Below are 14,837 nucleotides of genomic sequence, written 5' to 3'. Positions count from 1 at the left end.
GCAGAAGAAAACTAAAAGAAAAGAAAGAGATGGGAGAATAATAAACGGATAAATTCCCTAAGAACCAATTGTGAGAGAATCGGAATATCCCTATAAAACCCAAAAAGGTTGGCCCCAAAATGTAAGTTGCTGAGGTTCCCACCGAAAATCAAAATTTGGTTCATTCTAAGATACCATTTCTCGAAAATTTTGTCCTGACGCACAGTGGTATAGGAAAAAAAAGAGGTAAATAATTCGGTAACTTCTAAACGGTTAATCCGATTTTAATAAGGTTAACTCTTAAATTTAACTCTTAAATAATAGTGCTAGGTAAATTTTCTAAAAGATGTTGAGTTTTCCCTAATAATTTCCCTAATGTTTTTTATTCAGTTTTTGCGAAGATACAAATTTTTCATATTGCAATAAAAATTTTATTTATGAATATTTTTTGATGAAATTTTACAGTTAGGTAGATTTTTTTACTCAAAATCCAAAATTAAATAAAAATTTCGAATTTTCTTATTAGAAATCCCGGAATTCCCAAAAAAGTTTTAAAAAATCCCAAAAATGGGATTTTTTGGTTTTTTGCCTATTATATCCATACCAGGGGCGGGGTTATCGAAACCCGTTACAAAATGATTAAGAACATATTGGGTCATATAAAACAGGTCACTATAATTTGATATCGACTATGCGATTTGAGAAATTTTGCTCAAAATTGAATTTTCCATAAAAAATAGGGTTTTTTTGGATGGAGGTTTTGTTTCATTTATCATATTTTATGTAAAGTCAGCTTTCCAAAAAGTATAAATTCTATATACATCTTCTTATAAACTTTTTAGATAACTTAAAAAGAAAAATATACTTTTTTCCCAAAAAAATGACAAAAAATCGCCTTTTTTTAATTTTTTAAATTAAAATGCCTATAACTTTGGACTCAGTCATGATTTTTACATAATTCTTTCACTGCTTGATATATAAACTTGTTGTTAAGCGAATAAAAAAAATGGCGAAAATCGGGAATATTTGGACCCGCTATTATCAAAAAACTGAAGTAAGGACGGTAAAAATTTTAAAATTTTAATTTTCAAATGCGAATATCTCCTAAACTATAAGGGATAATTTACTGCTACGACGACATTTTTTATAGTGCTCGATGAGGAGATTCTATATACGAATTTTTTTTAAATCGGAACTGAAATGAAGAAATAGGATAGTTTTAAAAATTTAACATAGCCGAGGTGTCCTAATTTGAGGACCCCCCGCCGGGCCCCTGGTTGGCCTATAAGGTCCAAATTCAAAACCTAAACTCGACAACACCTCCTCTTTGTGCATACCAAAATCGGATTAACCGTTTAGAAGTTACCGAATTATTTCCCTCTTTTTTTTCCTATACCGCTGTGTGACGTCAACATAGCACAATTTTGTATACAACTCCAAAATTATTACAAATATTGTTACTTTAACAACTTGATGTAATGCACACCCGCTTACAAATAAGTACTTAAATAAGTCATTACAAAAAGGGAAAAAAGAATTCATTATTTTAAAGAATTTCTTCAACTACAATAATGTAGTAAAATCCCATGTATCCATGCACAAACATTTGTACAAAATACGAGAATTTTGATAAAAATGTCAATACAAATGCGGGCGTTTTGTTAAAAATAACATTGTTTTTATGGTCGAAACACAAACCTTAACTTTAGCCATTCTCATACTCGCGAAATATTTTTTCGTTCAATTGTATCTAAATACAATGTTGTTGATAGACAAAAATACATCCGTGGAATTGTGTACATGTGCAAATACATAGAAATGTTAAAATTAATGTAGTTTTAACAATAATATATGGGAGTGCATCCATTGTTTATTGTCTGCAACATATCAATTAGGAGGATAACTTTTTTTTAGGTTTTTTTTTTAGTTACCAAATCGGGACAATTCATGAAGTTTGTGTTCAAACTTTAGTTTTATAAAGTTCTAAGACCTACAGGGTTCTATAAAATGTTTATTTTATTTTTAATCGCACTCTTGTTTACCTTGGTCTAAGTACGAAATTTGGTTACACTTCTAATGTCCATGTTAGAGTGATTTTTTTCTCAATAGTTTTCAGTATACATACACATGTCTGCAATTTTATTTCTTCTAGTTCGCTTAACATTTTGATGTGTCAATATTATTGCAGGCGGTTTTTGTGGTTTCAAAGCAATTAAATATGGAATTCATTGTTTTTTTTTTTATTGTTATACTCTTTATCAGAATGTTTAGGCTATATGTATATGTATACTATGTACATAAGTTTGTCATTCTGTTTGTAACTTCCTTTAATTTTGGGGCATTATATAGTGTAATATAATGCACAAAGGGTAGTCATCTTGTGGCGATGTGAAGGCTTAAGTGCAATGAATCCTATGGGTCATGCTGACGGAGCCAGCTCTGCTGTGATAGGTCAATTGGTAGAGCAGTCCGACTGAATCCCTAGTGGATTCCAGCACTTAAAAGTGCATGTCCGAAACCCATCAAGCGTCTGTTCCATATTGGTCGGCTTGATGGTCTGTTTTATCCCAGAGGGACGACAGCTTTTGTGTCCTGGTAGTAGGCGAAAAATGCGAAAGCAAACACCAAACCTTCAGTTTTGGTGCGAGGCATTGCCCGTTGTGGCAAGTACCTCTCATCCGCACCTCCCCGTATGCTGGAATAGTCGTCGAACTCGATGTCGGGCTCTTCCAGTGTACCATCAGCAGATTCCCAACGGCACAAAACAGCTTCTCGTAGGGCTTTTGCACACCGGCGAACGCATTGTTGAGCGTCATGGCGCCAAGCCCAGCAATGCATTGTCCAAGGACGAGAAATTGTCTCTTGATTGGGCCAAAAAGACAAAAGGACTCAGATCCTTCAGCTAACGCAGAAGTGACTAAGTCTGCTGCTGAGGCGCCTAAACGGCAGAGATCCGAGGAAGATTCCCCTTCTTTGTCGAATATTCAGCCGACGAATAAACGTCCAAAAAAGGCGCAAACTGTCGTCGTTAATAGGCCTTTCATTGAGGTTGCCAAAAACCCACAGGCAAGGACTATTATCAACAGGAGCAACAGTGACGAATGCTTGGGGTGTATTGGAAAATCCCGCCTCTCCAAAATTATGATGCTGGATGGTTCCAGGGTCACATAAAACTGCTGCTTGTTCGAATTAGCGCTCTACGTTACTTCTCAAGCTGGCGATTGATTCCCTTGGGGAAGTGTGGACAGGTTCTAAGTTGGACGTGGTCTCGGTATGTGAAATCCCTTGCAGACCGAGATCCATTGCCTTCATGTCAACTGAGCCACACGACCCGGCGGAGATTCTGGCGCTCCTTCGGAGCGGAAACCCTCCTTTACCTGTCCATGATTGGAAGGTGGTGAAGGTATCCGAACCGATAGGAGCTATCAGAAAAGCGATTGTGGCCCTTAACAAAGAGTCCGTATCGCCACTGCGAGAGTGCAGAAGCAAAGTGTACTATGGTTTTGATAGTATCACTCTCCGTATCTACTTATAAAAGCGGGAAGAGAGCATAATTTATAAAATCAGTTACATATGTATTTATGTATATCGTCTAAAAGTTCGACTTCTCGACTTTAAAATAAAGTTTTAACCTCTATAATATCTTCTTCATGATGATATTAAAACTGCTTTTTAGAGCAACGGGTTTCTTGATGTAGAGACTAGTTAGTACTGCCCAACTTGACATAAAATCTTAAGCTTTAAATCGATGTATATTTTTGGTATTTCATTTTATAGATGCTACTGTTTTTAGCAAGGTTTGAATAAGTATATTTAAGATTCGTCATTGCCGAATTACGATACGATTTTTTATATGATTTCGATGTTTATTTATTCCTGTGTAATAGTTGCACGTATCATCAAATTGAAATTAAAACAAATTAGTAAAAAACAAGTAAAGTTTTGTAGTTAAACCACAAATTGAATTTTAACCAATTGTAATTGTTTTTGAAAATCAGGTGTTAAAATTGAAACATCGTTTAAAGGAATTTTTAAAGGTATAATAGTAGTTTAATAACATAGGCCAAGGAAATGAAGATTTGGAAGAACTTTTAAAACCAATGTGACTGGATAGAAATACATGGATTTTTTGAGGTGCTGAAACCGAATCTGATATCGGTATTCATTTATCACCCGCAAAATATAACGGAAATTTATAATATTTTTAAACGATTCTACACCAAGCCAATATTAAGAACAATCTAAAACCATGAGTAAAAAATATTTATAAAAACCATGTAAATATTTTATTTTTTCATTTTTCCTAAAACTGAAAAACGTTTCACAGCGGGACTCTTTTGGGTAGAAAATGAAAATGGGAAACAAATTTGCCAAAAACTAAATTTAAACATTTAAAACTATTGTAATGGGAAAAACTTTTGAATTTTACACAGTATGTTTTTTTTCTTTGTTGGCTATAATGTCATTGAGATCATTTTTTTTCGACAACTTTTTTTTTCAGCTAAAACGAATTTTATTTTATGCAAAAGGCGGCTTACCATATTGCAATTCTGTCAAATTCATTGAACTTGCCTCTAAAATACTTTTAATGGCCGTAACCAGTCAGACAAAATCAAATGCAAGTCTGCAACATATTATAAGAGTTGCAACAGTTTTGGCTGAAAATTTAACAGAAATAAACAAAGTATAACTTCACAGAGATTGTAGGAGGTGTTGCATTTCACAGTTGCACATTTCATGCCCACCATCAAGTTCTTTGCTACAAGTCTGCTGCTCGGTTTATTTATTTTTTGTTTTTCATTTAATTGTGTCAGACAATTTGACTTTGTCCAAGTGTGCCTATAGTAGTAGTTTATATATATTCGAGTCAATTTAGTTCATATTCTCATGTCCGTATACTCATATCCCCCATGCAGTTGCCTAATTTCAAGTTTTGAGTTTGTAACTATTGTTCAGTCTGTGTCTATATAGTCTGTTGTGGAGTCTAAAGTATTTGAAACATTTGAATTTCCATTTTTATTATTTGCATTATTTGTCTCTTTTGTCAATTTGTTGTTCATTTTATGCTGAATTACAGGCATAAATTACAGTTACTTACATTCATACGTTAACTTTTCGTGATTTGAAAACATTTTATTACTTTAGTTTCGTATATTTTATTTTAAAAGTCTCTTCGTATTCATATATAATATGATGCATGCAAGACATTGTTATAAAAAAGTGTTATAAATTCATCAAAATTAGACACTGTACAAGAAAAAGTTTTTTATTTTGGTTGATTTGGATGCTGTAGAATTGAATTTATATGAAAAACTTTCTATCAATTTACATCGATTAATGGTTTTTTAATAAATGCGTCTTAAAGTTTTGATGGACGAAGGAAGGACGGACATGCGTTAATCTTTGGTACCCTCCCTACTGAAGTTTGGTAGGATATAGTAAAAAGCGATATACAGATAATTATGTTCGCTATCTCGCTTAGAGAACATGGAATATATAGATATACATACATTTGTGATATTGGAATTGTTATTCTAAATTAATTGTAAAATATATTTTAATGATTTTTTTTCAAGAATAATATATGGAATGTCCCTAAATTTGTATTCAAATATTCAAAAATTATTGATAGAATAATTATCTTCTAAACTTCTATATCATTTGTATGATGGATATAAATACACACTAAAATACTTAAATATTACTTTTCTTTAAGTTTTTTACTTAATATCCTTTTGTAGTGTACAAACAACCATTGTGAATGTCCCTTAAAGTTGTATTAAGGGAGAAATTTGCAGTGACAGGTGGTTCATAAAATGCAGTCTTGCTATTTTACCATTGAGACCAGTTAAAAGTTCTTTTGTTTATAGCTCTTGTTATGGCTGTTGTATTTAGTAGAAGTTGATAAGAGTAAAAAAAAAAAACAACTGGTATAAAACGAACAAAAAACATCCTTTTAATAATAACGGTTGTTTAAGGAATTTTAACTTTATTCAAAGATCTTTTAAGAAATCAAATAACTAATCCAGTGAAATATTTTCAAATGTTGATAATGAGTATTGTAGATGATGTAGTTATTTCATACATTATTTAGTAATGAGTGGTCGTTATCAATAACATTAATTTTTGAAACAGGATTTGTAGCCGATACGCTATAGACAGTATGTCTAATAGGAATTAGTTAGATGGAGGCACCACATAGAGGATAGGATCAACAAGGCACATCAGTACTGGGCGATATGTAGAGAACTATAGGCGTGAAATGGGGTCTTAGTCCTACTATGATAAGTTTATAAAAGTGTAATTAGACCAATTCTAGCTTATGCTTCAATAATCTGGTGGACTGCTTTGGACAAAAAGTTCAATATCAAACTATTTCAGGGAGTTCAGCGTATATGCTGGTTGGGTATAAGTGGTGCCATGTGTACTACTTCAACCAAGGCTCTGGAAACGTTGCTAGATATTCCACCCATTGAAACATATTTAAGATATGAGGCGGCGCTTACTGCCGAACGGGTCTTTACTTTAGGCGAACTGGCCATAAGCGGTTATAGGACACGTCATCAATGTATACTGGACACATTGGAAGGTTATACACAATCATCGGACGTGACTGATCGTCCGATATGTCGGAAACTTTGAAACGATGATCCCAGATAGAATGTTTTTGTCAAGCGGAACATTAGAGCAAATACACGTAGGAATCCGTTGTTACACTGATGGCTCTAAATTGGGGGACAAAGTGGGGCTGGGGTTCTATATTGAAGACCCAGAAACAGAAATATACCACCGTTTTCCAATTCATAGCACAAGCTTCCAGGCAGAAGTCCGAGCAATAACAGAATGCGTAAATTGGATTAGAAAAAATATGGCGCCCATAGCGATTAATATATTTACCGACAGCCAGAAGGCAATTAGGCAATATCATTCGTCGAAGTTAGATCCAAGTATCTTGGAAGTGATGTTATTCCGGAAATAACATTTCTGTCTAACACTGGTTGGAAGATTCTTAGGAATTACGTCCAGGAAACTGAATTTCTAAACACTGAAAAATAATTCATTCAGTGAACATTTTTTTTTGTTTTTCATGAAAAGGAGCCCACAACAGGCCCGATAGTGGCCTAGGTGTATTTGTTCGGATTTGATGTAGTATACATCCTCCTATCAACTTAACCTAACCCGAGTCGATATTAGAAGTTTTTTAAAGAAATATTGATTTTTAAATTTTTGTAGAAACCATTCCAGATCGCATGATAAAATAACTTGTTAATGAAACATTTTGTAAGATAATTTACGAATAAAGCCGGTTTAAATCAGGAAAAGCCGTGTAAACACATTTGTAACCAGTTATTTTTTGGTCATCGCCGAATAAAAATAAGTAGTTATTAACATATTACTTGCTTACTTACCGGGTAAGTAAAGAAAGGGTACATTTACAATTGAATTAGTATAGTTTGGTGATAGCTTAAATACCGACTGTACTTCTATAGATTTTTATTAATTTTATAGTTGATGGTCATGTTGAACCTCTGGTAGACAAGAAGTATATGTGTTTAAAGTTCTAAACGTTAAAAATTGCTAAAATACTGGTATAAAGAAATGAAACAATAATACAAAAAATATTTACAACATATCATCACAATCATTCGGTATGCCGGCTACAGTGTGAAACAAAATTTTTCTTACATATTGGTCAAAGTTGTAACAAGTTATTTAAAAGAAAGATTAAACCATTTAAACAAATTTTAAAAACATACTTATCAAAAACACTTTTAAACTTGTATATACGAAAACTTTTTAAGTTAACTGTTGAGACACTCTATACATAAAGGAATTCAAAAAACATCCCAGCAAATACTTACGTTGAAAAGTAATGAGTTAAAAAGCTAAGAAAAAGCTACTTTCCACTACTTCTTTATTAGCATTTTAATCGTTATTTTAACACATTGATGACATTGTAGGCAAGTACTTACCCCACTCGCTTACATATAAGTACCTTAATAAGCACTTTCAAATAAGGGGTTAAAAAGTTTATAAACAAACAAAAAATTGCTCGCACGGAATATGAACCAGGTCGGCTTTTTCGTTAGTTTGCTGTCATACTCACAACAGTACTGCTTAATTATTTTATTGTGCGAGTAAAAAACAGTTGCTAACGCGCGATTCAATAAAATGTGCAAATAAAACGGCAAGGCCCTAAAAAGTACTTACGTACTTACTGAATGTATGTAAGTCATTATAGGCGTACTTTAAAGTAATGCGGGCGATAAGTAGTAGTCAATGAAAAGTACACGACATTACCCAGTTTTTGCTGGGATACTCTAATAATACATGAATTCTCTCCGACTTAGTGCGAATACTTTCTAGTAGTTTTATTATGAAATTTTATTGTTTTACATTCAGGTTAGGAGTTTTATGTTTCTTGTTCATTTTCTGTATTCGCATTTGTTAGTTATTCTCACTAAGGGGGTTTCTTTTTAATAAAAAACAAACATATTCGAACATGCAATATGATTGTCATAAACGATTTTTGAATTGACAATAAAACGATAAAAATGTTTGTAACTGAATGGACACAAAGTATAGGGGATCAGAATAAAAACGAAAGCAACAAAGTTAACTTTATTAGAACTTCATATACATATGTAATATTTACTGATGTTAGTAGATGCGTGTGGCATGGGACAATTGTTGTTCGTCTACGCAATCAACATTTTAAATTGTTGTGTCTGTGGTAGGATTTTTGAATTTTGTTTATGATATGTTCGTTTCATCATTGTGGTGAAAAAGTATTTGTATGTTTATCATTTTGTTTGCAACATCAATAAATACTCACAATGGGAATTTCAAAGGGAATATACTTTACTTGAATGTTTATCAACCATTATTTTGAGTCGTCCAAGTAAGGAACAAATTCTTTGTTTAGGGACCTTATTAGATTCTAAGACGATCTAGGTATATTGATGAGCTCCTGTCAGTCTTCCTGCCGTATACACAAACCAAAGTGAGGGCAGCTCAGATAGTGAGGAGTGCTCAAAATATTTTCTACTGGTGCACTTAACCGAGAGGGCTAAATGTTTACCTGACTAAGATTGAAATCTGTCTATTTATAAGAAAGATGAAAATTCGTACAATGAACCTGCTTCATGGGCAAGAAAATATCGGCGACCGACAGAGAAAAAACTAAGATGTTATCTTTAGCCAGAAATTCAACTATAACCACTATGATACAATGGCTTTATAAAATCGTCATTATACCAATTCTAATTTAAGCTTCTATAATCTGGTGGGCTTCTTTGGATAAACAATACAAGGAGTTTAGAATACATGCTGCTTGGATATATGTGGGACATGAAGCTCTGGATATTCTTCATATTAAGACATCTATAAGAAATGAGTCGACACTAATAGCCGAACGGCTCATAACTTTAGGAGAACTGACCAAAGATGGTTATAGGACACTTCATTAATGTATACTGGACCCATTGGAAGCCTATACATAAACAACGTGCGTGACCGATCACATACCATACACAGAATAACTTGGGAACTTTGAAACACTGTTCCCAAATAGAGTATCATGATCAAGCGAAACATTACAGCAAATATCCGTAGGACTCCACTGCTACAAGGATGACGCTACACTGGAGGACAAAACGGGCCTGGAGTTATATATTGAAAACTCAGAAATCGAACTATACACTCATCTACTTAATCGCACTAGCTTTCAGGCAGAAGTATGAGTAATAAAGGGATGTGTAAGCTTGATTAGAATAAATATAACCAATAGGGGTTAACATACACATAACTTCCGACAGCCAGAAAGCGTTTAATCGATATCAGGTGTTAAGGTTAAACCTATTACAGTATTGAACTGTAAGAGCATTAACCGTATACCCTCGCAAAGGTAAGGATACGTTAGGTTGATAGGAGGATGTACAGTACATCAAATCTGAAGAAATACACCTAGGCCACTATCGGGCCTGTTGTGAGCTCCTTTTCATGAAAATGGAGTATATTATTTTTCAATGTTCAGAAACTTAGTTTCCTGGACATAATTCCTAAGAATTTTGCAATCAGTGTTAGTCAGGAATGTTATTTCCGGAATAACATCACTTCCAAGATACTTGGATCTAACTTCGACGAATGCCTGACAGTGGCAAAGAAAGAACTTCAGAGTTTCACTGTCCTCTACACATGCTCTACATTCGTCTAAATCCGTGCTGCCAATTTTGTATAGATGCGCTAGTAATCCAGTGTGTCCACTCAGAATACGTCCCATCATACTAACTTCAGACTTGCTCATTTTGAGGAGATTTCTCGTATCTCATCAGGGTCACCCCATAGGATCTTTGTGGTTCTACCCACCGTTTCATTATTCCAAGAGGCCTTATGGGATTCTCTCACCCATATTTTTAATTCAGCTTTTGTTGCGTCGAATGGTTTTGCGTTTGTCAAGTTAACTACTTCGAGCTCCCTTCTCTTTAAAGCTATTACACTCGCCCTGTCGTTGCTGACTACTCCCGAGTGGGCTGGTACCCATATGATGTAAACCTTACCTCTGGGAGAATATTCAGATAAAGCTTTTTTTACAATCCAATACGGTCTTAGATTTAATTCTATTACCTGATATCGCCCTAATTGCCTTCTCGCTGTCGGTAAATATATTAAGGGCTGTTTCCAAATTTCCCTAAGATTTTTTTTATCAAAAATTCACAACAACAAAAAATGTCCTTTTATAAATATGTTAAAGTATTTGTGACGAAAAACTATCACGTGAAATATCCTTTAAATAAGTATCAATAGTTTCAAATTAAAATAGATTTTTATGAACCAATTTTAGCACAACAATTAATTGCAACCAGTATGTTTTTATTTCACAAAATACAAGATAACTCCAGATGTTACCTATAATTTTCTTACTTACTTTATGTTTTCTTTAATCAACACAGTACCTTTTATTAATTTAATTGCTGTGCTACAATTGTTTATACATTTTTGTGCTTTAGAAAGCTTGTTGTATGCAAACATTTGAATTGTCAGAGTAGTTATACAAATAGTGTTATGTTTTTTGCTGACGTTATTTTTACCTCAATTTTAAATGTTCATCTAAAAAAAGTGTTATTGTTAATTTACAGCAACTAAAGCATAAAAACAATAGAGAAAAAAGACAAAATATAACATAAAAATTGTTATGAAAAATATTTGTTTCAACATCTTGATAATAGACAATATAACTGCCAATATTGTTATTACAACCCAGCATTTTTATAAGGAGTCGATGTATCCGTTTTATATAGTCAAATATTTAGTTGACTAATATAGACAAAACTCAGAACACCAGAAGCATTTTTCATTACATTTCAATTACTAGTCATATAGCTCATTCCCTAACCGAGTAAGGTAAAATTAATTGGGAACTTCTACTAAAAACTGCAGGGTTATTTGCTAACACACTCATACACTGAAGAATTTCGCACTGTTTGTTGAACATAGTTGACCAATTAATGGTTGGCTGGTTGCTTGGTTGTGTATTCGTGCCACACAGAATGAACAACAACAGCAACAAGACCCATTAACAAATGTAACACAACTCCAATTTATTCCATGTTTATATTTTGTACTCGAACTACAATACATACATTTGTTCGTTCGTTCATTTGTTCCGTAAGATCCAACAGCAGTGTACTGTTGTGGTATCATGATGGAACAACGAACAGATGGAATAAACAGTCATAGAAATTGTGAAGGAATGCGCGCGTAAACTTAAACATGAAAGTAAATATGTTGCTGGTGTTTGTGTGTATCTGCTTATTTGCATATAAAAGTATATGTTTGTATCTATGAATGGATACTTATATGTATGTGGCCGCTTCTAACCCAATATTAGTTGCCGTTGTTGTTAACAACTTTGTAACGGCACAAAGGGAAATTAAATATTACGCTACGTAAGTTAAGATTTAAATATTACCAACACTAATAGCATGTTCAATTTTATTTGAAGATATAACACATGTGAGTGCTTATGTATGTCTGTAGTATATGGGGTATTCCACTTAATTGTCTATTACAAGAGGTTTAAGGAGATTTCAAGCTCACTATTGGCAACGGATTGTTTGTCAATAGTGAGCTTACCACGTTTGTTAACATTTAGATTTCAACAACGAATTGTTGCAATGTTGTTAACATTACATACTGTTGTCGTACGTATGTATATACTTTGACAACGGATGGTATTGAAAAATTATAAACAGTTTGATGTCAATTTGTTACCAGGCGTGTATATTTCTTTTTCCCTCTGTGTACATTTAAATATGTTTCAGCTATCATATATATTAAATATTTTCGTGCATTTAAAGGATTCTCATTCTAAAAAGCGTTACATCAAACAACTATAGGGTATAAATGCTGCCATGAGCACTACGACAACCAAGGCTCTGGAAACTCTATATTTCACCCATTGAAACATGTATAAGATATGATGCAGCTCATACAGCCGAACAGCTTATAACTTTAGGCGAACTGCCCAAAATCGTATACTGGACACATTGGAAAGCTATACACAATCATTGTGCGTACCCGATATCAGATACAGAGTATGTCGGCAACTTTCAACCAATGATCCCATAGAAAATGTCATGGTCAAGCGAAACATTAGAGCAAATACCCGTAAGAGGCCGTTGCTACACGGATGGCTCTAAATTGGAGGTCAAAGTGTACTTGGGGTTCTAAAAAAAGACCCAGAAACATGCATATATAACCGTTTACCTCATAGCACTAGCTTCCAAGGCAGAAGTCCTGACGAACGCAAAACCATTGACAAAACGAGGGTAGATTTAAAAATATAAGTGAAAGAATTTCATAAAGCCTCTTGGAATAATGAAACGATGGTAGAACCACAAAGATCATATGTGGTGACCCTAACGAGAGCAGGACGCGAAGCCTCCTCAAAATGAGGTAGTCTGAGGTTAGTATGATGGTATGTATTTTGTGTGGACACACAGGATTACAGGCACAGCTATACAAAACTGGACGTGCGGATTCAGAGAAACTCGAAATCACTTTCTTTGACAAATATCGAAATATTTTGCGAGTGATATTAATCCGGATATTGGATGAGGGATGATATTCTCACGAACACTGATTGGAAAATTCATAGGCATTACGTCCAGGAAACTGAAATACTAAGTATATACGGTTTTTTTTTACCAACAAACATTTACCATGAAAAGGAGCTCACAACAAGCCCAAGAGTGGCATTATATTAAAATGATTTATTTACCATAATGGGGGTGGAATTAATTATGGACCGATCTTTATAAAATTTGGTAAAGTTGGGAATATATGGGAAGATTTCCGATCATCTAGTTTTTGATGACCAATATTTTCAGCTATGGATTCCTTTGTCGACAATGAACCATTAGATTTAAAGAATGGCTTAGGATTGCCATGTCTTTTTCCTTTTTTGGTATTAAATCTATTTAGACAGCTTGTCATTGGCTCTGCCATTTAACATCCGAGGATTTTCTACATCTGGAATATTGGACCTTGAAATTTACACATTAACTGAATCTCTACATGCTTGTGTTTATGGGAACACCTATACTTTTTTGCAAATATAACACACAAAGTTACAATATCGCAAGCTGTATATAATTTACATGAGTGGAAAAAAATAAAAAATAACAATTTTAACAATTTGCTTGGAAATTGAATCTTCACACCTCAAAATGGCTAAAGAAGGAAATTGTCAGCAAAAAAAAAAAATAAAAATCGAGAAAAAACAAATTACGTTGACCATGCGACAAATACTTTTACATACAATGAATTTTTAGTGCCCACACAAAAAATATAAAAGATAACGAAAACACATCTTAAGAATATTGTCAACACGTACTTGTACATAATATTGGTTGGTTGAGTCCAAAGACTTAGTCTATGTAAATTGTCCATAGGATTTTTTTTCATCTAAAAACGTTCGTGCACACCAGAGTAATATGTTCACTCGAGTGTGGTTTTACTGTAGAACAAGTGTTTTAAATTTATTCTTTTATTTTTCATTTGCTTGTATTTCAGACGATGTTTATTCATCTGATGATCTTCATTATAATTTAACACTTTTAGACGAAAATTCCTTTTTATCTTCATCTTCTATATGCGAATATACGGGGATAAGTTATGTATGTGCGTGTGAATGCATATGTATATTTGTCACAACAAAGGAAAAAGATTTATAATAAAAAAATAATAATAGTATTTTTGAAAACAACAGTTTTAAGTTGAACACAAAACTATTCTACTTCAGCTTACATATAAAACTATGTACTTTAAATGTACAGAATTGGCAACTAATGAAATCTTTAAAAAGTAAAAAATTATAATAATTTAATTAGATTTAGATTTATATTGATAACCCAAAAAAACAAGATATTTTACCTAGCTTCCAGGCGGAAGTCCATGCTATTACGAAATGTTGAAAACGATCCAGATTGTAAATACATTTTCCAAATATGAAAGAGCAATAAAGGCATTATTAGATTATAAGGAATCGGAAACAAGTTCCCTGATTTCGGAGGAACATACTCCACTGTAAATGCGAAAGAACATTGAAATAAAGTTTATCCATAGAGTAGTATCCCCTAATGTCATCGATAAGAACCTTAGAAATATATAAGAGTTGTATGCCATTTTCGGTCGGATATATGTGACGTAAATAGTAAGGAGATCAGATGGAGAAAAGTAAGACATACACCGTTTCAAAAAATGGATACACTTAATTGCTTCTTTTGACGCTTAGAAAATGTGTTTAGTGCAGCGAACATCACACTTTATTTTCATGTCCAGAACATGAAAAGTTT

The 14,837-nt window shown here is 33.4% G+C and overlaps 1 protein-coding gene across 4 annotated transcripts in view; it reads right to left on the bottom strand.

Annotated features, from left to right (window-relative positions):
• LOC119616256 (protein prickle) overlaps window positions 1-14,837 on the bottom strand; it is a 242,246-nt gene that overhangs the window by 27,792 nt on the left and 199,617 nt on the right. The window lies entirely within an intron of this gene.

The sequence above is a fragment of the Lucilia sericata genome, unplaced genomic scaffold (assembly GCF_015586225.1).
Source record: "Lucilia sericata isolate MDLA Ls3-8-SP2 unplaced genomic scaffold, ASM1558622v1 Contig000002F_arrow, whole genome shotgun sequence".
Classification (NCBI taxonomy): Eukaryota; Metazoa; Arthropoda; class Insecta; order Diptera; family Calliphoridae; genus Lucilia; species Lucilia sericata.
The sequence above is the reverse complement of the archived record's forward strand: the minus strand, read 5'-3'. Positions and strand labels throughout refer to the sequence as shown.